Here is a 21,054-nt window from a genome sequence, read left to right on the forward strand (position 1 = left end):
AGTGCTCATTACATCATGTGCCCTCCTTAATGTCCATCACCCAGTTACCCCATTCCCCACCCACCTCCCCTCCAACAACCCTCAGCTTGTTCCCTATGATTAAGGGTCTCTTATGGTTTGTCTCCCTCTCTGATTTCGTTTTGTTTTATTTTTGCCTTCCTTCCCCTGGGATCCTCTGTTTTGTTTCTTAAATTCCACCTATGAGTGAGATCATATGATGATTGTCTTTCTCTGATTGACTTATTTCGCTTAGCATAATACCCTCTAGTTCCATCCACGTTGTTGCAAATGGCAAGATTTCATTTTTTTGATGGCTGAGTAATATTCCATTATATATATATATATATATATATATATATATATATATATACACCACATCTTCTTTATCCAATTGTGTGTCAATGGACATCTGGACTCTTTCCATAGTTGGGCTATTGTGAACATTGCTGCTATAAACATTGGGGTGCAGGTGTCCCTTCAGATCACTACATTTCTATCTTTGGGGTAAATCCCTAGTAGTGCAATTGCTGGGTTGTAGGGTACCTCTATTTTTAACTTTTTGAGGAACCTCCATACTGTTTTCCAGAGTGGCTCCACCAGCTTGCATTCCCTCCAACAATGTAAGAGGGTTCCCCTTTCTCCACATCCTCGCCAAAATCTGTTGTTTCCTGACTTGTTAATTTTAGCCATTCTGACCAGTGTGAGGTGGTATCTCATTATGGTTTTGATTTATATTTCCCTGATGCCGAGTTATGTTGAGCATTTTTCATGTATCTGTTGGCCATTTGGATTCTTCTTTGGAGAAATATCTGTTCATATCTTCTGCCCATTTCTTGATTAGATTGTTTGTTCTTTGGGTGTTGAGTTTGATAAGTTCTTTATAGATTTTAGATACTAGCCCTTTATCTGGTATGTCATTTGCAAATATCTTCTCCCAGTCTGTTGGTTGTGTTTTGGTTTTGTCGACTGTTTCCTTTGCTGTGCAAAAGCTTTTATCTTGATGAAGTCCCAATAGTTCATTTTTGCCTTTGTTTCCCTTGCCCTTGGAGACGTGTCTAGTAAGAAGTTGCTGTGGCTAAGGTCACAGAGGTTGCTGCCTGTGTTCTCCTCTAAGATTTTGATGGATTCCTGTCTCACATTGAGGTCTTTCATCCATTCTGAGTCTATTTTTGGATATGGAGTAAGGAAATGGTCCAGTTTCATTCTTCTTCATGTGGCTGTCCAATTTTCCCAACACCATTTGTTGAAGAGATTGTCTTTTTTTCCATTGGATATTTTTTCTTCTTTATTCTTTATTTTTAAGATTTTATTTATTTGTCAGAGAGAGAGAGTACAAGAAGAGGGAGCAGCAGGTAGAAGGAGAAGCAGGTTCCCCACTGAGCAAGGATCCTGATGTGTGACTCGATCCCAGGACCCTGAGATCATGACCTAGCTGAAGGCAGACACTTAACCGACTGAGCCACCCAGGACTCCCTTCCATTGGATATTCTTTCCTGTTTTGTCGAAGATTAGTTGACTATAGAGTTGAGGGTCCATTTCTGGGTTCTCTATTCCACTCATCTGACAATTTTGTGTTTTGTTCACTGTTATATTCCTAGCATCTAGAACTAATGCAGAGTAGGAATTCAACAATCTTGGAATGAGTAAATAAAAAATATTTTGCTTTTATACAAACAAATATATGCATATTTTCTTTTATAGCTTCTAGTTTCCTGTCTTAAGATTTCCTCCCACTTAGATAGCACTTTTACTCTCATAGATTTTTAAAAACATTTTTATTATTTTGAAATTCATTTTTCTAAATATGCACGTACCATCAGAGCACCTAAAGATATTAAGCAAATACTAATAGATCTGAAGGGAGAAATAATACAGTGATAGTAAGGGACTTCAATATATCACTTTCAACAATCAACAGATCATATAGACCAAAAATTGATAGGGAAACATTGGACTTGAAATATATTTTAGGCCAAATGAACCTTACAGACATATACAGAACATTCTATCGAACAGCTGCAAAACACATATTCTTCTCAAATGCACATTCGACATTCTTAAGGATAGGTCATATGCTAGGTTACAAAGCAAGAAGACTGAAATCATACCAAGTATCTTTTCTGATCCAAATGGTATGAAACTAGAAACCAATAACAGGAGGAAACTGGAAAATTCACAATAAGGCGAAATTAAACAACACACTCCTGAACAACCAAGAGGTAAAAGAAGAACTCAAAAGAGGAATCAAAAAATATCTCGAAATAAGTGAAGTTGGCAACACAACATAAAAAATTCAAAGGCTCAACATGCAAATTCAAAAATATAACATGCAAAAATTTAAAACTCATGAGACGCAGCAAAAACAGTTCTACATGGGAAGTTTATAACAATAAATGCTTATATTAAGAAAAAAGAAAGATCTCCAATAAACAACCAAACTTTACACCTCAGGGGACTAAAAAATGAAGAGCAAACTAAGTCCAACATTAGCAGAAGAAAGGAAATAACAAAAATCAGAGTAGAAATAAATGAAATAGAGACCAGAAAAACAATAAAACAAAGAGATTTTGCTTATTTTAAAAGATAAACAAAATTGACACATCTTTAGCTAGACTAAGAAAAGAAAAGGAAGACTCAAATAAGTAAAATCAGAAGTGAAAGAGGAGACATCACAACTGATAGCACAGAATACAAAGGATCATAAGTGACTACTGCAAACAATTATAAGCCAATAAATTGGATAACCTAGAAGAGAGAAATTCCTAGAAACTATAAAAACTGAATCATGAAGAAATAGATAATCTGAACAGACCAATAATGAGTAAGGAGATTGAGTCAATAATCAAAAACCTCCCAGCAAATTCCAGGACCAGGTGGCTTCACTGGTGAATTCTACCAAACATTTATAGAACAATTAATGCCAATTCTTCTCAAACTCTTCCAAAACATTGAAAAGGAGGTGACACTCCCAAACTCATTTTACAAAGCCAGAATTACCCCGATACCAAAGCCAGATAAGGACACTATAAAAACACTACAGGCCAACATTCTTGATGAAAATAGATGCAAAAATTCTCAACAAAATACCAGCAGACCAAATTCAACAGCACATTAAAAGAATTATACAACATTATCAAGTGGGAGTTATCCTTGGGATGAAAGGATGGTTCAACATACACAAATCAAAAATAAAATATACCACAATAATAGAATGAAAGATAAAAATCATGAGTGTATCAATAGATAAATATTTCATGATAAATATTTTCAACAAATTAGATATAGAAGGAATGTACCTCAACAGGTACAAGATACTTAAAAGTTAAGATAGTAAACCTTAAATGTTATTAGCACAAAAAAATGGAGTTCAGTTTCAGAATGGCCCAGGAATTTAAACACAGCAAGACTACATGAGACTGAAAAACTGTTTTCTGCTCTTTGCTCTAGTTCTACTGCCACTTACTCAGCAAAAATTACCATGGGGAAGGAATAATTTATTTATTTTTTTGCTTTTGGAGGTCTTCCAGATTCTAATCTGTCATGCTCCTCCACATTGTCATTGAAAACATGACTGGTTTCTCCTTGTCTTTGGAAAGTTTGCTTCTCTGACTGTACCTGGCCCAATCACTTTTCTCCAGGTGTGGAAGTGACTGCTATTCTTTGCTCACCTATTAGGGCTTGTTCCTCTGAAGAATATACTTCATTAAGAGTAACAGCATCCATTGCTCTTTATAGTTTTAATGAAAAGAATACTCTTAAATTTTCTGGTGTTTTCCTGTTACCATGCATAGGGTGGTCTTCTATATCCTACATCTAAACTGAAAGTAGAACTCCCTTGCACTTTCTCCCCCTTAAATTCAGGGTTAAGTGACACAATTAACTGTACACATTTAAAGTATAAAATTTGATGTGTTTTGGCTGTTTACATTTTTTACTATTCATTTTCTCTCCTGTTTTTTTGGATATCTTTCCTACATGCATTTAAATGTTTTCAAGATTGTAAATTATATTCCCTACTGGAATATACTTTCCATAAGGGACATGTCTTCATCACCACTTAAGCTCAGGGCTTGGAATAATGAGTGGTGTAAATGAATGAAGAGTCTGTATGACCTAGCAAAAAATACACAGATTTTGATCTGTAATCAATCTCTGTTAAGCCACTTAGTAACTGTGTGACCCTGCGAAGTACTTAGCTTCTTTGAGTGCCATTTTCCCCACCTGAATACTAGGATGAGTGTATCTACCTTGTGAGATTTGAATTTAGATATGAATATAGAACAGGAGTTACCTGGCTTTGTAATGATTTGCATGAAAAAGATGCGAGTGTTGTAGTTGGTTCAGTATCAGTCAGGATGATGATGTGGACTGGCTGCTAAAAAAGAAGGCATGTATAGTCTTGGTGACATTAAGCAGTTTAATGTCTGTATAGCAAGGTAGCCTGTGGGTTCAACTGGTTAAAACATGTCTCCTGAATTGTGTTTTACACTGAGCATGAATTTTTAAGAATGAAGGAACCCTGGAGTGCGGCCAGGAAAGAGCTACAAGCATAGTGAGGGGTCTGGAAACTATCCCGTGTCCTCATAGTTTGAGATCTGGTGATGATGGGTGATTTTTGTGGATGATTTTAAGTGAAGACATGATTACTGTTGGCTAATATTTAAACTGCCCTGTAAATAAGGAGGGGACCTGTTCTTTGTTTTAGAAGGAATGCTTGGTACTAGCTGGTGTCATACACAGGATCATACATTTTGAACTTCATACAGGGAAAAACTCTCTCACACGTGGAGTGCCTGGCGAAATAATAATGCCAAAGTAAGCATTCAGGTGGCTGAATGACCACTTGTCATGGAAATGAGAGCAGGGCTTCCAGCAGGGAAGGGAAATTGGGCTAAGTGGTCTTGAAAAACCCGTTCTACCTCCAGGTTTCTGGGATTCGACAACTCACAAATTGGAAGCCACTAAGTTATACCAGATGGTATGCTTAAGCCTAATTACCACTTAGCCTAGGTAGGGTTCCTAGAGGAAGATAAAAATAATTGGACTCAAATCAACTCAGCTGGAGGTCAGGATTTGTAAATAACCAAGGAGGCATCTCTGTTGACAAAGAAATGGATCATCAGAGCTTTTGAGTGGCTGTTCCTAATAAGCAGCCCCTTATGAGACATAACTTGAAATACACTGGACTGGAATAACCTGACTCTAAATCTCTACATTGTCACCAGATCCACTGTTACCTGAAATTCTACCATTAAAGTTTCTTTTTAAATCTTAAACAGTTTTTATTCATCAGTGGTTACTTATTAAAGTGAATTAAACCAGTGCTTAAAAATTTTTTAATTGGTGGAATGAAAATTTTTTTCAAATAAAAATTTATATGGGACAATAGCATATATATTTTTCTAAAAAATGGGAAGTGTTCTAGATAAAATGGAAAGCTCTACCTACTGAGGTTGTCTTCATTTTTCACTGTACTTTATTCTTGAAAGACCCTCCACCAAAATTTTGGGTTCTTCAGGGTAAAGATTAGAAAACAGTCTACAGAATTACTGTCAGCAATCAGTTAAGGGAGGGTAATACAGAATGTCTGACATGAGGGGTGGGGAGGAGGAAAAAAGCCAGATGCAAATTTTTCCTGTTTTCTCATTTTGGTAAGCCTGAGGCTCTAGGCTTCCTAGTGCCAAGAACGAGACTTCGCTTTAACGTTTGCATCCCTTTTGGAACTGGCGCACCTCGTTCCAAGTTAATCATATCCAACCCCTAGGAGATGCTTCAGGGCAAGGCAAAGAGTGTACATGCATCAGTAAGATCCCGGGAGGGAATGGATGACACATGCAAACTAGGATAATTTGGGGAAGATTATTAAAGGGAACATATACAGAGGTGTTAGTATAGGAAACCATAAGCACTGTCCTGGACTTCACGTCAACAGAGCTGTTCCCCTTGAGGCCTAAAGAAATGAATACAGGGGAAGGTTTTAGAACCCAAAAGGAGAGAGTCTTGTCAAGCAGGCTCACTGGAAAGTTGTTCCCTTTAGTCAGGAACACAGCCAGAAAGGTGACTTTGCAAAGAGGAAGCAGGGTAATAAATACCCTTACTCTTGACCTTCCCCCTAGTTTCTTATTGAGGCATCCTAACAGCCAAGCCCAACTGGAGAGCAGCGGGTGAGAGTACGCCTCTTGATGTGGTCCATACAAGCGAGCATCTTGGGCAGAAAGGAGGGTGAAGAAGGTGGAGAGCAGACCCATGGGGCAAATGGAAGTTATCAGGACAATAAAAACCGTTGGAGAATAAAATCTACTGACTAGCAAACAGGGTTCGAATGCTGGCTAGTCCAAAAGAATGCACTAAATATAGAGCAGAGGAGGAAATTATTCTTCAGTTTTCCAAAACCTTCAGCAATGATTCAGATGAGAGGACTGCTGGGCTTTGGGGTGTTGACCAGTGCACTCCAGCTTCTACAGCCCCGCGGTGACATGAGCATGCCATTCTCATTGCGTCAATAGAGCCCAGAGCACCAACTAATCCCGCAAGCTTCATCCTTACTGTTTTCCCGCTATGTCTCAAATGCCAGAAGTATGATACAGGGGAGTGGATCTCCTTCCACTGTAGCCCATCCAAATTTACCACAGATGAAAGTAACTGCAGTGCTATAACATTCCAGGGGCTATTAATAGTTATTTTAAGTCATATTCCATATATATATTATGCATGTGTGACACACACACGTATGTGCAATTATATACACATTTATTCATTTACTTGAGCTTACCTAAGTTATAGAAAACTTACAAAATTGACTAAAAAAGGTAAGTTTGAAAAGTCTTATGACCACTAAGGAAACGGAAATCATGGTTTTAAGTCTTTCTACTAAGACAACTGATAAGCCAAACAGGCTTACGTACAATTTCAGGAAATTATAAATTATATACATATGTATATAAACTTATGTGTGTGTGAATAAGTTTTGTAAATGTAAATTTATATATACAAATGTATTAATTGTTTTCACAGTTGGTGTAAATTATTGATAGTATTCTCTTAACTTTTTTTAATTAAAAAACTCTGGAGGGGAAGATTAGAGATTCACATGCAGTTGTTAAATAATACAGAGAGATCCAGTGATACAGTCAAGATACAGATAATTTTATCCCTATAAGGATTACTTCTATTACCCTTTTATAACCCGTTTTTCTTCCTACTTCCCCAGTCTGGGACTTAACTCGTGGCAACCAATAAACTTGTTCTCTAATTCTATCATTTTGTCACTTCAAGAATGTTATATGAATCGAATCACTCAGTATATAAGCTTTTGGGATCAGGTTTTTAAGAAAATACTCTGCCAATTCTCCCAAGTTGTTGAGTGTATAAATAGTTTGTTTCATTTTATTGCTGAGTAATATTTCGTAGTATGGATGTTCTATAGTTTGTTAAGCTATTTACCTATTGAAGGACATCTGGGTTATTTCCAGTTTGGGAATATTATGAGTAAAGCTGCTTTAAACATTTATGTACAGGTTTGGGGATGAAAGTAAGTTTTTGTTTCTCTGGGATAACTTCCCAGGAGTGCAGTTGTTGGATTGCATAATAGTTGCACAGTTAGATTTTTAAGGAACTACCCAACTGTCTTCCAGAGTAGCTATTATTTTATATCCCATCTGTGATGCATGAGTTTCTCTGCATTCTGCCAGGATTTGGTGTTGGCACTATTGTTTTTTTTTATTTTAGACATTCTGATAGGTATGTAGTGATAAAACATTGTAGTTTTAGTCTGCATTTCCCTAATGGCTAATGAGGTTGAGCATCTTTTCATGTGCTTATTTGCCATCTGTATGTCATCTTTGAATGAAGTGTCTCAATGTCTTTTTATGTCCCTCGTCTGTTTCTAATTGAAATGGGTGTTTTGTTTTTCAACAGTTGAGATTTGAGGGTTCTTTATATATTCTGGATAATAGTCCTTTGTCAGACATGTAGTTTGCTAATATTTTCTTCCATTCTGTATCCTGTCTTTTCACCTTCATATACAAAGTTTTTTCTTATTTTGATTAAGTCCAATTTATCAATTCTTTTCATGGATGGTGCTTTTGATATCAGGTCTAAGAATGCTTTGCCTGGCTCTAGATACTAAAGATTTTCTCCTATTTTTTTTCCTAAAAGTTTATAATTTTATAAAGTTAAAGTATTTATTATTAAACCTAAACCTTTGACTCATTTTGAGTTAATTTTTGCATAAGGTATGAAGTTTAGGTTGAGGCTCATTTTTTTCAGCTTATGGATGTCCAATCACTCCAGCACCATTTGCTAAAAAGGCTATCCTTCCTCCATTGAATTACTTTTACAACTTTGTCAAAAACTTATTTTGGTCTATGTATAAGTTCTCTATTCTGTCCCATTGGTTTATGTATCTCTCTCTCTGCCAACACTACACAGCTTTGACCACTGTATAAATCTTGAAATCAGATATATTGATTTCTCCCACCTTCTTTTTTTCTTTTTAAAAATTGTTTTAGCTACTTCCTTTGCCTTTCCATATAAATTTTGCAACAATCTTGTCTATATCTACAAAGAATCTTGCTAAGATTTTGATAGAAAAAACTATATATCAATTTGGGAAGAATAGATACATACATATACTACATTCAGTCTTCTAATTCATGAACATAGTGTGTCTTTCCATTTACTTAGAACTCTGATTTCTTTTGTTAGCATTTTATAATTTTCAGCGTAAGAGCTATGCACATATTTTGTTAGATTTACATTTAAGTGTTTCAGTTTTTTTGAGTGATTACAAAAGGTATTGATGTTTTATTTTAGTGTCCATGTATAGAAAGATATAGATTTCATATATAGAAAGATAATTTTTTGAGTATAGTTGACCGGGGTTACATTATTTTCAGGTACAACATAGTCATTCAACATCTCTGTATGTTATGCTATGCCTACCGCAAGTATAGCCACCATCTGTCACCATGCAATGCTATTACAATACCGTTGACTATATTCCCTGTACCGTGTCTTTTATTCCTGCAACTTATTCATTCCGTAACTGGAAGCCTGTGTCTTCCACTTGCCTTTGCCCATTTAGGCCATACCTTCACCCCTTTCTTTCTGGAAACCATCAGTTTGTTCACTGTATTTATAGGTTTGATTCTGCTCTTTGTTTATTCATTTGTTTTGTTTTTTAGATTCCACATGTAAATGAAATCATGTGGTATTTGACTCTCAGTCTGATGTATTTTGCATAGCATAACATGCTCCAGGTCCATCCATGTTGTCACAAATGGCAAGATCTCATCCCCTTTTTATGTCTGTGTAGTATTCCATCATGTTCATGTGCACCGCCCCTAACCCCAACATCTTCTTCATCCACTCATCTACCAGTGGACACTTAGGTTGCTTCCATATCTTGGCTATTGTGAATGATACTACAATAGACATAGAGATGCATATATTTTTTGAATTAAGGTTTATGTTTTTTGGGCAAATACACGGTAGTAGAATTATGGGATCATATGGTATTTCTATTTTTAAAGTCTTGAGGAATCTCCATACTGTTTTTCATAGCAGCTCTATCAATTTACATTCCCACCAACAGTGCATGAGGGGTTCTTTTTCTCCACTTCTCTATCAATACTCATTGTTTCTTATCTTTTTTATTTTAGCCATTCTGGTAAGTGTAAGGTCTCATTGTGATTTTAATATGCATTCCCCTGATGATTAGTGATGTTGATTTTTGTAGGTTTATTTTGTATCCTGTGACCGACCTTGCTGAACTCACTTCTTAGTTCAAGATGGTTTTTTTTTAATAGATTCCTTTGGATCTTGTATGTAGAAAATCATGTTATTTTCAAATGGTAACAAATCTATCTCTTCTTTTCTGATCTGTATGTTTTTATTTGCCTTATTGCATTAGCTCAGGTTTCTAGTTTAATGCTGAATAAGAGTGGTAGGAGCAGTGATCTTTGCCTTGTTATCAGTCTTAGGGGGAAAGGATTCATTCAGTCTTTTACATTAAGTATGGTGTTAAGTGTAGGCTTTTTTTTTTTTTTTTGGTAGATGATCTTTATTAGGTTGAGGAAGTCCCCTCTATTCCTAGTTTTCTGTGAGATTACCACAAATGAATGTTGAATATTATCACATACTTTTTCTGTCAGTTGATATGATCATGTGATTTTCCACTATAGCCTGCTAATAATGGCAATTGATTCATGTTTTTTGGTAGCTGATTAATATTCGAGTATTTAATCAGCCTTACATCCCTGGTATAAGCCACACTTGCCATGGTATATGATTCTTTCATATGTTGCTGGATTGTATTTGCTTATATTTTGTTAAGAATCTTTGTGTTCATGTTCATGAGGAATATCAGTCTCTACTTTTTTGGAGGAAGGCATTCTCTGTCTGGTTTTGGTGTTGGGGAATTTCAGTTTCATAAAATAAATTGGGAGTTTTTCTTTTTTTTTTTTTAACTGAAACCCTTCTTAGCTCTCATGTTTGAGTGCTGTCTTTTTTTTTTTTTAATTTTATTATGTTATGTTAGTCACCATATAATACATCATTGGTTTTTGATATGGTTATCCATGATCCATTGTTTTCATATAACACCCAGTGCTCCATGCAGTACGTGCCCTCCTTAATACCCATCACCGGCTAACCAATCCCCCTCCCGCCTCCCTCTAAAACCCTATTTGTTTCTCAGAGCCCATAGTCTCTCATGCTTCATCTCTCCCTCCAATTCCCCCTGCCACATTCTTCCCTTCCTTCTCCTAATGTCCTCCATGCTATTCCTTATGTTCCACAAATAAGTGAAACCATATGATAATTGACTTTCTCTGCTCGACTGACTTCACTTAGCATAATCTCCTCCAGTCCCATCCATGTTGATGTAAAAGTTGGGTATTCATCCTTTCTGATGGCTGAGTAATATTCCATTGTATATATGGACCACATCTTCTTTATCTTTTATTTTCTAAAAGAGACTGTTTAGAATTGGTGTTAATTCTTTTTTAATTTCTTGGTAGAATTCTCCAGTGAAACTATCTCGGCCTAGAGACTTCATTTTGGGAGTTCCAAATTATACATTCAATTTCCTTAGGAGTTATAGGGTTGTTCAAATGATCTATTTCACATTGAGTGAGATATAAGAGTTTGTGCTTTTCCGAGAATTGATCTGCTTCATCTAAGTTGTCCAATTTATGTGTTCCCTTATTTTACTTGTATGTAGTATTCCCTTATTATTCTTTTGATGTCTTCAGAATATGTGGTGATATGCCTCTTTCATTCTTGATATAGGTGATTTATTTCTTTTCTCTCTTTTTTTCCCCCTTTGTCAGTCTTGCTAGAGTTTTGTCCATTTAATGGATCTTTTCTAATTACCAGCTTTTAATTTTATTTATTTATTTTAAAGATTTTATTTATTTATTTGAGAGAGAGCATGAGTTGGGGAGAGGGGCAGAGGGAGGAGAGGGAGAAGCAGACTCCCTGCTGAGCAGGGAGCCTGACTCACCTGGGGCAGGGAAGTGGGGGTGGGGGGCCTCTATCCCAGGACCCTAAGATCATGACCTAAGCTGAAGACAGACACTTAACTGACTGAGCCACCCAGGTACCCCTAATTACCAGCTTTTTAAAAAAGTTGATTGCCTCTATTTTTATTCTGCATTCAATTTCACTGAATTCTGCTCTTACCTTTGACTATAGTATGTCTTGCTGTGGTTGTCTTTGGGTTTTCAGTTGAAGTTTGCTCAGTGTTTTGAATCTGTAGATTTCTTCGCTTTGCCAAATTTAGAAAGTTTTCAACCATTACTTCTTCCAGCACTTTTACAGTATCACCCTCTTTCTCTACTCCTTCCAGGATTCCCATTAAAGAAATAATAGATATTTTTGTTATGGTCCCATAGGTCCTGAGTCTCTCTGCACCCACCCTCTCCCCACCCAGTCTATTTTCTCTTTCTTATTCAGAGGGGGTGATTTCTATTGTTCTATCTCTAAGTTCACTAATTTTTTCTCCTGTCCCCTGAACTCTACTGCTGTGTCCATCCGTTTAGTTTTCTATTTTCAGTATTGTGTTTTTAGCTCTAAAATTTCCATCTGGTTCTTTTTTATATCTTCCATTTCCTTCCTGAATCTATTTCTTTGCTGAAACTTTCTATTTTTTTCATTTGTTTTAAGCATCTTCATAATTCCTCATTAAAGTATTTTTATGATAGCTGTTTTAAAATCTTTGTTAGAAAATTCTAATTTTGGGGGCACCTGGCTGGCTCTATTGAAAAATCATGTGACTCTTGATCTCGGGGTCATGAGTTCAAGCCCCACATTGGGCGTAGAGCCTACTTAAAAATGAAAAAGAAAGAAAGAAAGAACATTCTTTTATTTATTTATTTATTTATTTATTTATTTATTTATTTATTTATTATTTGACAGAGAGAGACAGCGAGAGAGGGAACACAAGCAGGGGGAGTGGGAGAGGGAGAAGCAGGTTTCCTGCAGAGCAAGGAGCCGGATGTGGGCTTGATCCCAGGACACCAGGATCATGACCTGAGCCGAAGGCGGATGCTTAACGACTGAGCCACCCAGGCACCCCAAGAAAGAACATTCTAATCTTTTTGTTATCTTGGTGTTGACATCAACCAATTGTAGTTTTTCATTCATGTTAATGTTTCCCTGGTTCTTGGTATGATGAATAATTTTTACATTAAAACCTGGTATCTGGGTATTATGTCCTGAGGCTTTAAATCTTATTTAAACATGTTTTATTTGGCTTTTTGATACCACTCTGTCAGAGAAAGAGGGGTGTCCCTTGCCTCATTACTCCCAAGTGGGGATGGAGATCCAGCTTTCCTCCTTGGTTTCCATTGACACTTGATTGGGGACATTATTACTGAATAAGGGTGAAAGTTCTGGTTTCCCAATAAGTGCTGATAACGCCCTGGCATTGTGTTATTTCTTTGATCTCTAAGTGTCTAGTTAGTTTACCTTTCTTTCTCTACCTTTCAGAGCCAACTTTTATACTTAGCGGAAGGAATAAGAAAAAGTATGTTTACTCCATCTTCCTAGAAGATGAAATCTATCTTTTTCACTTTAACTGTAATTACGTTTCTTCTTCATTCATTGTATCTTTAATAGTCTTTGATTAATTATATCAGAATTTTTCCTATTTTATTAGTTTTTTCAAAGAACTAGTTTTTGCTTTATTGAGCTCTTCTGTTTTCTTCTTTTCTGTAACATTAATTTCTGCTTTTATCCTTATTATAATCTATCTTTTATTTTCTTTGGGTTTATTCTATATTTTCTAATTTCAAAAGTTTATACCTAATTGATTATTTTTCATTCTTTTCTTATTATTTGGAATAAATAATTAAGGCCATACATTTCTCACCATGCAATACTTTTGCTATATTTCATAAATTTTGAAATGTAATTTTTAAATTTTTATTCAGCTATAAGCACTTTAAAATTTCCTTTTTGATTTTCTCTTTACCTCATGAGCTCTTTTTAACTTCCAAATATATAGTGGTCGTTCTATTTAGTTATTTTTATTATCCATTTCAAACTTTCTTTCATTACAGTCAGAGCATGTGAGTCTCTATTAAGCTTATTACTTGAAGCTGATTAAGACTTCATCTCTAGGCAATAAATTACCACAAACTCAACCAAATACTAGCCCTAATTGCAACTTCTTTGACAATTGTGGCATCTTTGCTAGAGAACATTAAAATGATGTCAGGTATTTTAGCTATTGCCTGTTTTCTAGCCCTATCAGAAAAAAGGATCAGAAGTGGACAAGAGTATACATTCATAGCATCTTCTTCACTTTCAATAAGACATCTATCCCACCAGCCCAGAAAACTTGTCTGCTTTTAAAACTTGTAGACTTCTCTGATACAGTTCTACTTGAAGTGGCAAACTAAGCCTTGATTTGAGATCTTTGTTTTGTGCTTTCCCTAAGGGATGAAATATATCTGCAAATTTTTAAAATATACAGCCATCTTTCTCTGAGTTTTGGCCTGTTCTTTGTGCTTAATGTTGTTCCTCACTTTCAGAAGGACAGAATAACCATCAAAAAAAGTCAAAGGATTCTTTCAAAGAAAATTGCAAGTTAATTAGATAAGGAATAAAGTTCTTAAGGGCAAATTTAAATTCATTCTTTGGATCTCCAGGAATGTCAGTATTGACATGAAATTGATCAAATTTCTTTCAGACATTTCATTTTTATTGTCAAAAAAAAAAAAAAAAAAAGGAATGAGCTGGAGAATCTGGATTGTGTAGAGCCCAACTTCTATCTCCCCTTGATATCCAGCTATATTGTAAGTCTCGTACCATATTTTTTACTTCTGAAAACCTTTCCTTCACTTCATAGTCTCTATCTTCACTTTGCTGTTGAGATTCTTTGAATGTACTGGAGGCATATACAGCTACATCCAGAAGATCAGTTAAATCATCAAGTGAAATGTTCTTGTTTCTTCCATTATCCTCTATTCCCCATCTTATTTTACTTTTGTAGACTTGACCCAGTATAGCTGAGGTATAAGACCCAGTGTATCTGAGGTATACGAATTCTCAGGTTCTATCTCTCTCTCTCTCTCTCTCTTTTTTTTTTTGATTTGCCTCATTTAGAGTATTGCAAAATCCTCTTTAATGTGCAAGTGTCTTGCAAAGCTTGGTAAACAAATGTATTTTGACTGAATACCTTCAAGCAACGCTTATTTGATTGACATATTTCCCTCATTTTTATGTGTGCTTTAATAAATGGGGAAAATCAAGTTCCAGTTTCACCTTCATGTTCATTATGCTGTCGGGGGAGCAGCAGTGTTTGCACATCTTGGAAAAATTTACTTTTTCCTATACCAGTATCATAGAACACATTTTCTGTTAGCATATCCAGCATAATTTGACTTTAATCCAAATGATAGCTTATCTTCAGTTCTTCCAGTGAGCAAATGGCATTCAAAGGGCGAATAATACGCACTACACAGTACTTCCCACATTCCAATTTTTATCCGAATTGTAGAGTTAGTGCCTATCTTGTCTTCAAGTTTTTCTGTTCCCCAGAAAACCTTCTTGTTTGTGATTCCTAAGAATTTTTCACACTATGATAGTAAAATAGTGCTATCAGGCATATATGAATTAGGAAGAGCCAGCAAAGAAAAGAGTTTTGTTTCCTTGGTGGAAGTATTTTGTCTTTTCAGGATGTTCCTGGCCACATTTTCTTTTTTAAATTTCTTTTTATTTTTTTTTCTGGCCACATTTTCTATGTACTTTTTATTAAAAATTGTTTCTCATAATCATGGAGAAATAAAAATCTTTAAAATTTTTATGTTGTGCTTCAATTTTTTTCTATTTAAGCTCTGTTCTTTGGGAGATAGTTGTTATACTAGGATGTTATCATGAGATCTTGGCACTTTTTTCAGGACTCTGTGATCTCATGCAAATTAGGAGGATCACTGGAGGTTTCTCATACCAAATGTACTTATTAGCTATGGCTAATAGAGGCCTGGAGAAGATAGACATTATTTTGTTCTTTATCTTTTTTAAAGATTTTATTTATTTATTTGAGGGGAGGAGAGAGAGAGCGAGAGCTGTGTGTGCATAAGTGGGGGGGGGGGAGGGCAAAAGGAGAGGGAGAAGCAGATTCTCTGCTGAGCCAGGAGCCCAACTCGAGGCTCAATCCCAGGACCTGGAGATCACAACCCGGGCAGAAGGCAGACGCTTAACCATCTGAGCCACCCAGGTGCCCTTATTTTGTTCTTTAAATCATCAACAAGGAGCAGTCCAAGTAAGTTTTCCTAATGGTTGGTTGCCCCAAAGGTGATTAAATTAGTCACTGTTCTCCAATTTCAGAAAAATCCTGTTTTGTTCTTCAGCATAGCACATCTAAATTTCTTCCTTATTTGCCAAAGAATGTGCACAGCCAAGGCAGTCCCACCACAGCCTGGATGATGATATGGATGAATAATTTTGTCACATGTTGGTTTAGGAGAATCTGTCCAGTTTTGAATCATTGCTTCAAGCTTTTCTTTCTTTTTTAAAAAATTTTATTATGTTATGTTAATCACCATACATTACATCATTAGTTTTTGATGTAGTGTTCCATGATTCATTGTTTGCATATAACACCCAGTGCTCCATGCAGAATGTGCCCTCTTTAATACCCATCACCAGGCTAACCCATCCCCCCACCCGCCTCCCTTCTAGAACCCTCAGTTTGTTTCTCAGAGTCCATAGTCTCTCATGGTTTGTCTCCCCCTCTGATTCCCCCCCTTCATTTTTCCCTTCCTGCTATTTTCTTCTTCTTCTTCTTTTTTTTTTTTAACATATAATGTATTATTTGTTTCAGAGGTACAGGTCTGTGATTCAACAGTCTTACACAATTCACAGCGCTTACCACAGCACATACCCTCCCCTATGTCTTTCTGTGATTGACTTATTTCGCTCAGCATAATACCCTCCAGTTCCATCCACGTCGTTGCAAATGGCAAGATTTCATTCCTTTTGATGGCTGCACAATATTCCATTGTATATATACACCACATCTTCTTTATCCATTCATCTGTCGATGGACATCTTGGCTCTTTCCATAGTTTGGCTATTGTGGACATTGCTGCTATAAACATCGGGGTGCATGTACCCCTTCGGATCCCTACATTTGTATCTTTGGGGTAAATACCCAGTAGTTGCTTCAAGCCTTTCTTATTTATTCATTTTATAGAAGAAAAATTGAAGTTCTACCGTGATACTTTACCACCTCGATAGAAGTCTTCCTCTTTTCATGCCAGAATTCAAATACTTTATTTTTGTCCTTCTCTAAGACTGTACTTTCATATTCATTTTACAGAGAATTTCCAGAGTGGTCATGACAACTTTCTTCCTTTTTCAGAAGGACAGTTAGATGAATCAATGGAGCAAAAATCTCTTTAAAGGTTGAGTGACAGATTTTAGTTTAAGAATAGTGCCATTTATCTCTTCAAGATTTAAGTCAGAAATACATTAGCTTGATAATTCATTTTACTGGTTTGTTAATTTTGCTTCAAGTAGATCTTTACATCCCTGACATATGTGTAAGTGTACACAAATACACAATATATTTTTCAGTCGTTTGAGATCTTGGTAGAAAGGAGGAGGTCTCTTGGGTCACCCATGGAGGAGAATAATAGAGTAATAGAGAGTAATAGTCTTTCTCTTTGCCAGGAACTTGGATCTAAGGATTTATATTTTTCACTGTTAAGGTCTAACCTGCCATTGCTGAAAATCCAGCTGCATTGTTGAAAAGATTCAGACTAGAAATCTTTGAATTTTGTATAGCTTTCCCCTCCATGTACAGACTTGGAAAGTGAAGGTTTGCTACTTGGCTTTTTTTGTAAGCTTTGACTGACCCCTTGCTCACAGACTTGGGATTAAACTCCAACAGAGCAAACAATTTAATTTCCTTTAGGAGATCTAGATGTTTTATTTGATTCAGATGGCATTTATTTGTTACAAGAATGTGTACTAGTTGTGGTATGAATTATCAAACAAACCCTGATTTCCTTTCAACAATTTAACAAGTGTTGGTCCCTTACTCTCCTTTTTATTCATTTTTATTTTGCATTTTTCTTCTGCCTCTTTTCTAGATCTGCCAGTGCTTTTAAATCTAATTTAAATGCTCTGAAATCTGCATTATTTTTCATGATGTCCTTAGATCTGCCCCTCTCTTGCATGAAGACTAAGTATTTTGGATTTTGTTTCCATGTTCTGTTGTTGTGATTTTGCATTTTAGTCTGGAAGTAATCATGTTCACATTCAGAGTACTTTTGAATGACATTCACTTCAATAACAAATCTGTCAGAATACTTACTGTTTGGCAGTAAAATGTCTACAAATCTTGGCTCTCAATTGTACGTCATTGCTTTTGAGACCTGATGGTCTTCAAAATACTGGTGGATCATCAGTTTGAAGTGGTCAATGAGAGCTTCCTTGGTGCAATTGGTGACTTTCATGTCAAAAGTTTTTCCATGAGGTTTGCCTTTGACTCCAAAATGAATGGTGCCATTAGTAAGTGAATTTTCTTACAAACTGAAGAAAATTGAAAAACTTCATTGCTAAATTTCACCTTAACATTTCTTCTGTGGGTGTTTATTTGTGAAGGCTTTGAATTCATGTATTGGATAAATGAGATTGAGTAGTGGTCCTGTTTCAGGCTGTAGACTAAAATTCAATTTGTAGTAATATGGGTCACGAATTCATCAGAAAGGTATGATACACATGTCAGTTCTCTGGATGACTGCTTTTCCTTTGTGTCATCTATTTAATCTTTCACAAATTTAGTTTTTAGTGGCTGAGAACCTTTAGTAACTGTACGAATTGTAGAGGCATTAGCCATTGCTGATTTCTCTTCATCATTTTGCTTTTGCTTTGAAATTTCTCCATTTTCCTCTTGCACCAAAGTTGTATTTTAGTTTAGTTGTATTTATGTTTTACTACCTTTTTCTTTTCTTTTCTTTTTTTTTAAAGATATTTGAGAGAGAGAGACACAGCGAGAGAGGGAACACAAGCAGGGGGAGCGGGAGAGGGAGAAGCAGGCTTCCCGCGGAGCAGGGAGCCTGATGTCGGGCTCGATCCCAGGACCCTGAGATCATGACCTGAGTTGAAGGCAGACGCTTAACGACTGAGCCACCCAGGCGCCCCTACTACCTTTTTCATCTTACATGTCTGAATAAGATCTTCAGAGGATGTTTTCTGCAATTCTTTGAATAGCTGTTCTAGTTGGATAGCTCATCCATGTGTTATGCCCATATCAACAAGATAATTTTTAGTTAACCACTCCAAGATTGCTCCATGCACATCTTTTGCAGTCAACATTTCCCTGTGCTTTTGATGAATTCTATGATTTTCCAACCATGGATTTACATCTCTTTTTGCCAGTCATCTGTGTTTTCTGTCAGGCTCAGTTGTGCTGCCATTCTGAGAGCTGTATATAGAAAAAGAAAAATGATTTAGTATTTTTATAAATAAAATTTCAAATAATTAACTAATTTTAATAGGTTATATGTAAATATATGTATAATTATAAAATTTTCTTGTAAAATTCAGAATGTTTAAAAGATATGCATGCCATCAACTTCTCCTCCTGAGAGGAAATTACCATTACTGGTTTCTTCTGTATCCTATCAGAAAAATACTTCCAAACAAATACATAAGCACTTTTTTTTCCCCACACAAATGGCAATATGCTATACACAATTCCCTTTACTTGTTTTATTCACTAACTGTACCTTGGGGATACTTCTAGTCAATATAAATAGATGTTTTATCCTTATTAATGGTTGTTTGCTATAATGTGTGTTAGCTGTATTACTTGAAAATACTCATTTCAGCTATGGAAAATAAGAGAAACAAAGGAAGATATATGAAACTGAATAGAGAAGGTTGTATGAAGTAAGGAGGATATAGAAACTAAGTGTAGAAGCAAATAATTTGTGAATTATATTATGGTAGATGTAGATAAAGTAAATAGAGCATATGAGTGTTAAACATAGTTAGGAAGGGATGGAAGCACCAAATAGATATCAAATTTTCATAAGACACACTTGAAGCATTTGATATTTTTGAAGTCCTAATTGGGTTACCCATTGGTGACACCCATTCTGATCCCTTGTATCCTCTACTCAAGGAACATAGACAAGATCCACAGTAGCTTATCAGGCTAACTGATGAATTATATCTGTGGTCAGCCATATGTGCCTCTCTGCATCTCTCTGATTAGGACAAATGTATGCATTGACTTCCACCTGTGGAAGCTCCTTGGACAGACTTCAACTCTCAAAATTTCACAATCAGTGGAGAATGCTGATACAGCAGAGAGGGAGAGAGAGGATATATGAACTTGCATAACTCTGGTAATAAGATTCTTCTACCCCTCTTGTGCCTTATCCAAAGCATGTTACCCATATCTTCCCCCCTACTTTTTGCTGTGTATTTTAATTGATTTAAAAAGCATATGTCTCAAGCATCTTAATTTGGTCTGTGAGCCATTCTGTCCCATGATTTCTGAGATAGCTTCTTGGGTAGTGGTCTTGGAGGCTACTACTATATCAGAGTTACTTTTTTCACATAATAACTGATAATGGCTGATTCTTGGGCAATATTTGGTCTGCAAATTGGCAGTCTGCTATTTAGAAAATTAGTGGCATTCAGGGTTATAGAAACATAGCAATGGGGGCGCCTGGGTGGCTCAGTCGTTAGGCGTCTGCCTTCGGCTTGGGTCGTGATCCCAGAGTCCTGGGATCGAGCCCCGCATTGGGCTCCCCGCTCCGCGGGAAGCCTGCTTCTCCCTCTCCCACTTCCCCTGCTTGTGTTCCCTCTCTCGCTGTGTCTCTCTCTGCCAAATAAATGGATGAAGTCTTTAAAAAAAAAAAAAAAAGAAAGAAACATAGCAATGGTTAGAATAAACAAAATCCAAATAATAATAGTTAGCTAGCTTTAAGTATGATCCAAAAATGGCTCAAAAAATATGAGCCATTCCAATGAATCAGTCATGAGAGAAATCAAATTAACAGAGGAGATAAGCCTGGAGAATTATGGCAAATAGATTATATAAGCCCACTTCCATGAAATAATATATAGGAATATTGCCTCCCAGTGGTAGATATAAATTCAGATTAGGATTTACCTTCCTGTGACACAACAATTGTCCAAAGCTAAAGGCTATTGTTTTTTTGGTTAGTAACTCCTGTATGCATAGAAAGTGAATAAAAAAAAACATACCTTACAGCTACATTAATGCCAAATAGGCCAAGGTATGCAAAACGGGTGGAAATTTGATTCCCTACAATACGATGACAACCAAAAACCTAGAAGATTTAATGCCTTCTAAAAAAAGTGAGTTAGGTGAAATTTCTTTCAGTAATTTGGCCTATAGAGATCAGGAAGCTCACATTTAAAATAGGCTGGGCAGAGAAAAAAGAAAATGAAGGGAGGAAAATTGCTTTAGGTATACTAATCTTTAAAGTAAACCCTTTTCGTAGGACTACATCAAACTTAAAAAATTTCAGCAAAAGACACAACAGATGAATGGATAAA

General features: G+C 36.1%; 1 pseudogene; it reads right to left on the bottom strand.

The window, feature by feature from the left end:
• Window positions 1–14,849: 14,849 nt before the first annotated feature.
• Window positions 14,850–18,935, bottom strand: LOC118549073 (sterile alpha motif domain-containing protein 9-like; annotated as a pseudogene).
• Between the last annotated feature and the right edge of the window lie 2,119 nt (window positions 18,936–21,054).

Source organism: Halichoerus grypus, chromosome 12 (genome assembly GCF_964656455.1).
Source record: "Halichoerus grypus chromosome 12, mHalGry1.hap1.1, whole genome shotgun sequence".
Taxonomy (NCBI): domain Eukaryota; kingdom Metazoa; phylum Chordata; class Mammalia; order Carnivora; family Phocidae; genus Halichoerus; species Halichoerus grypus.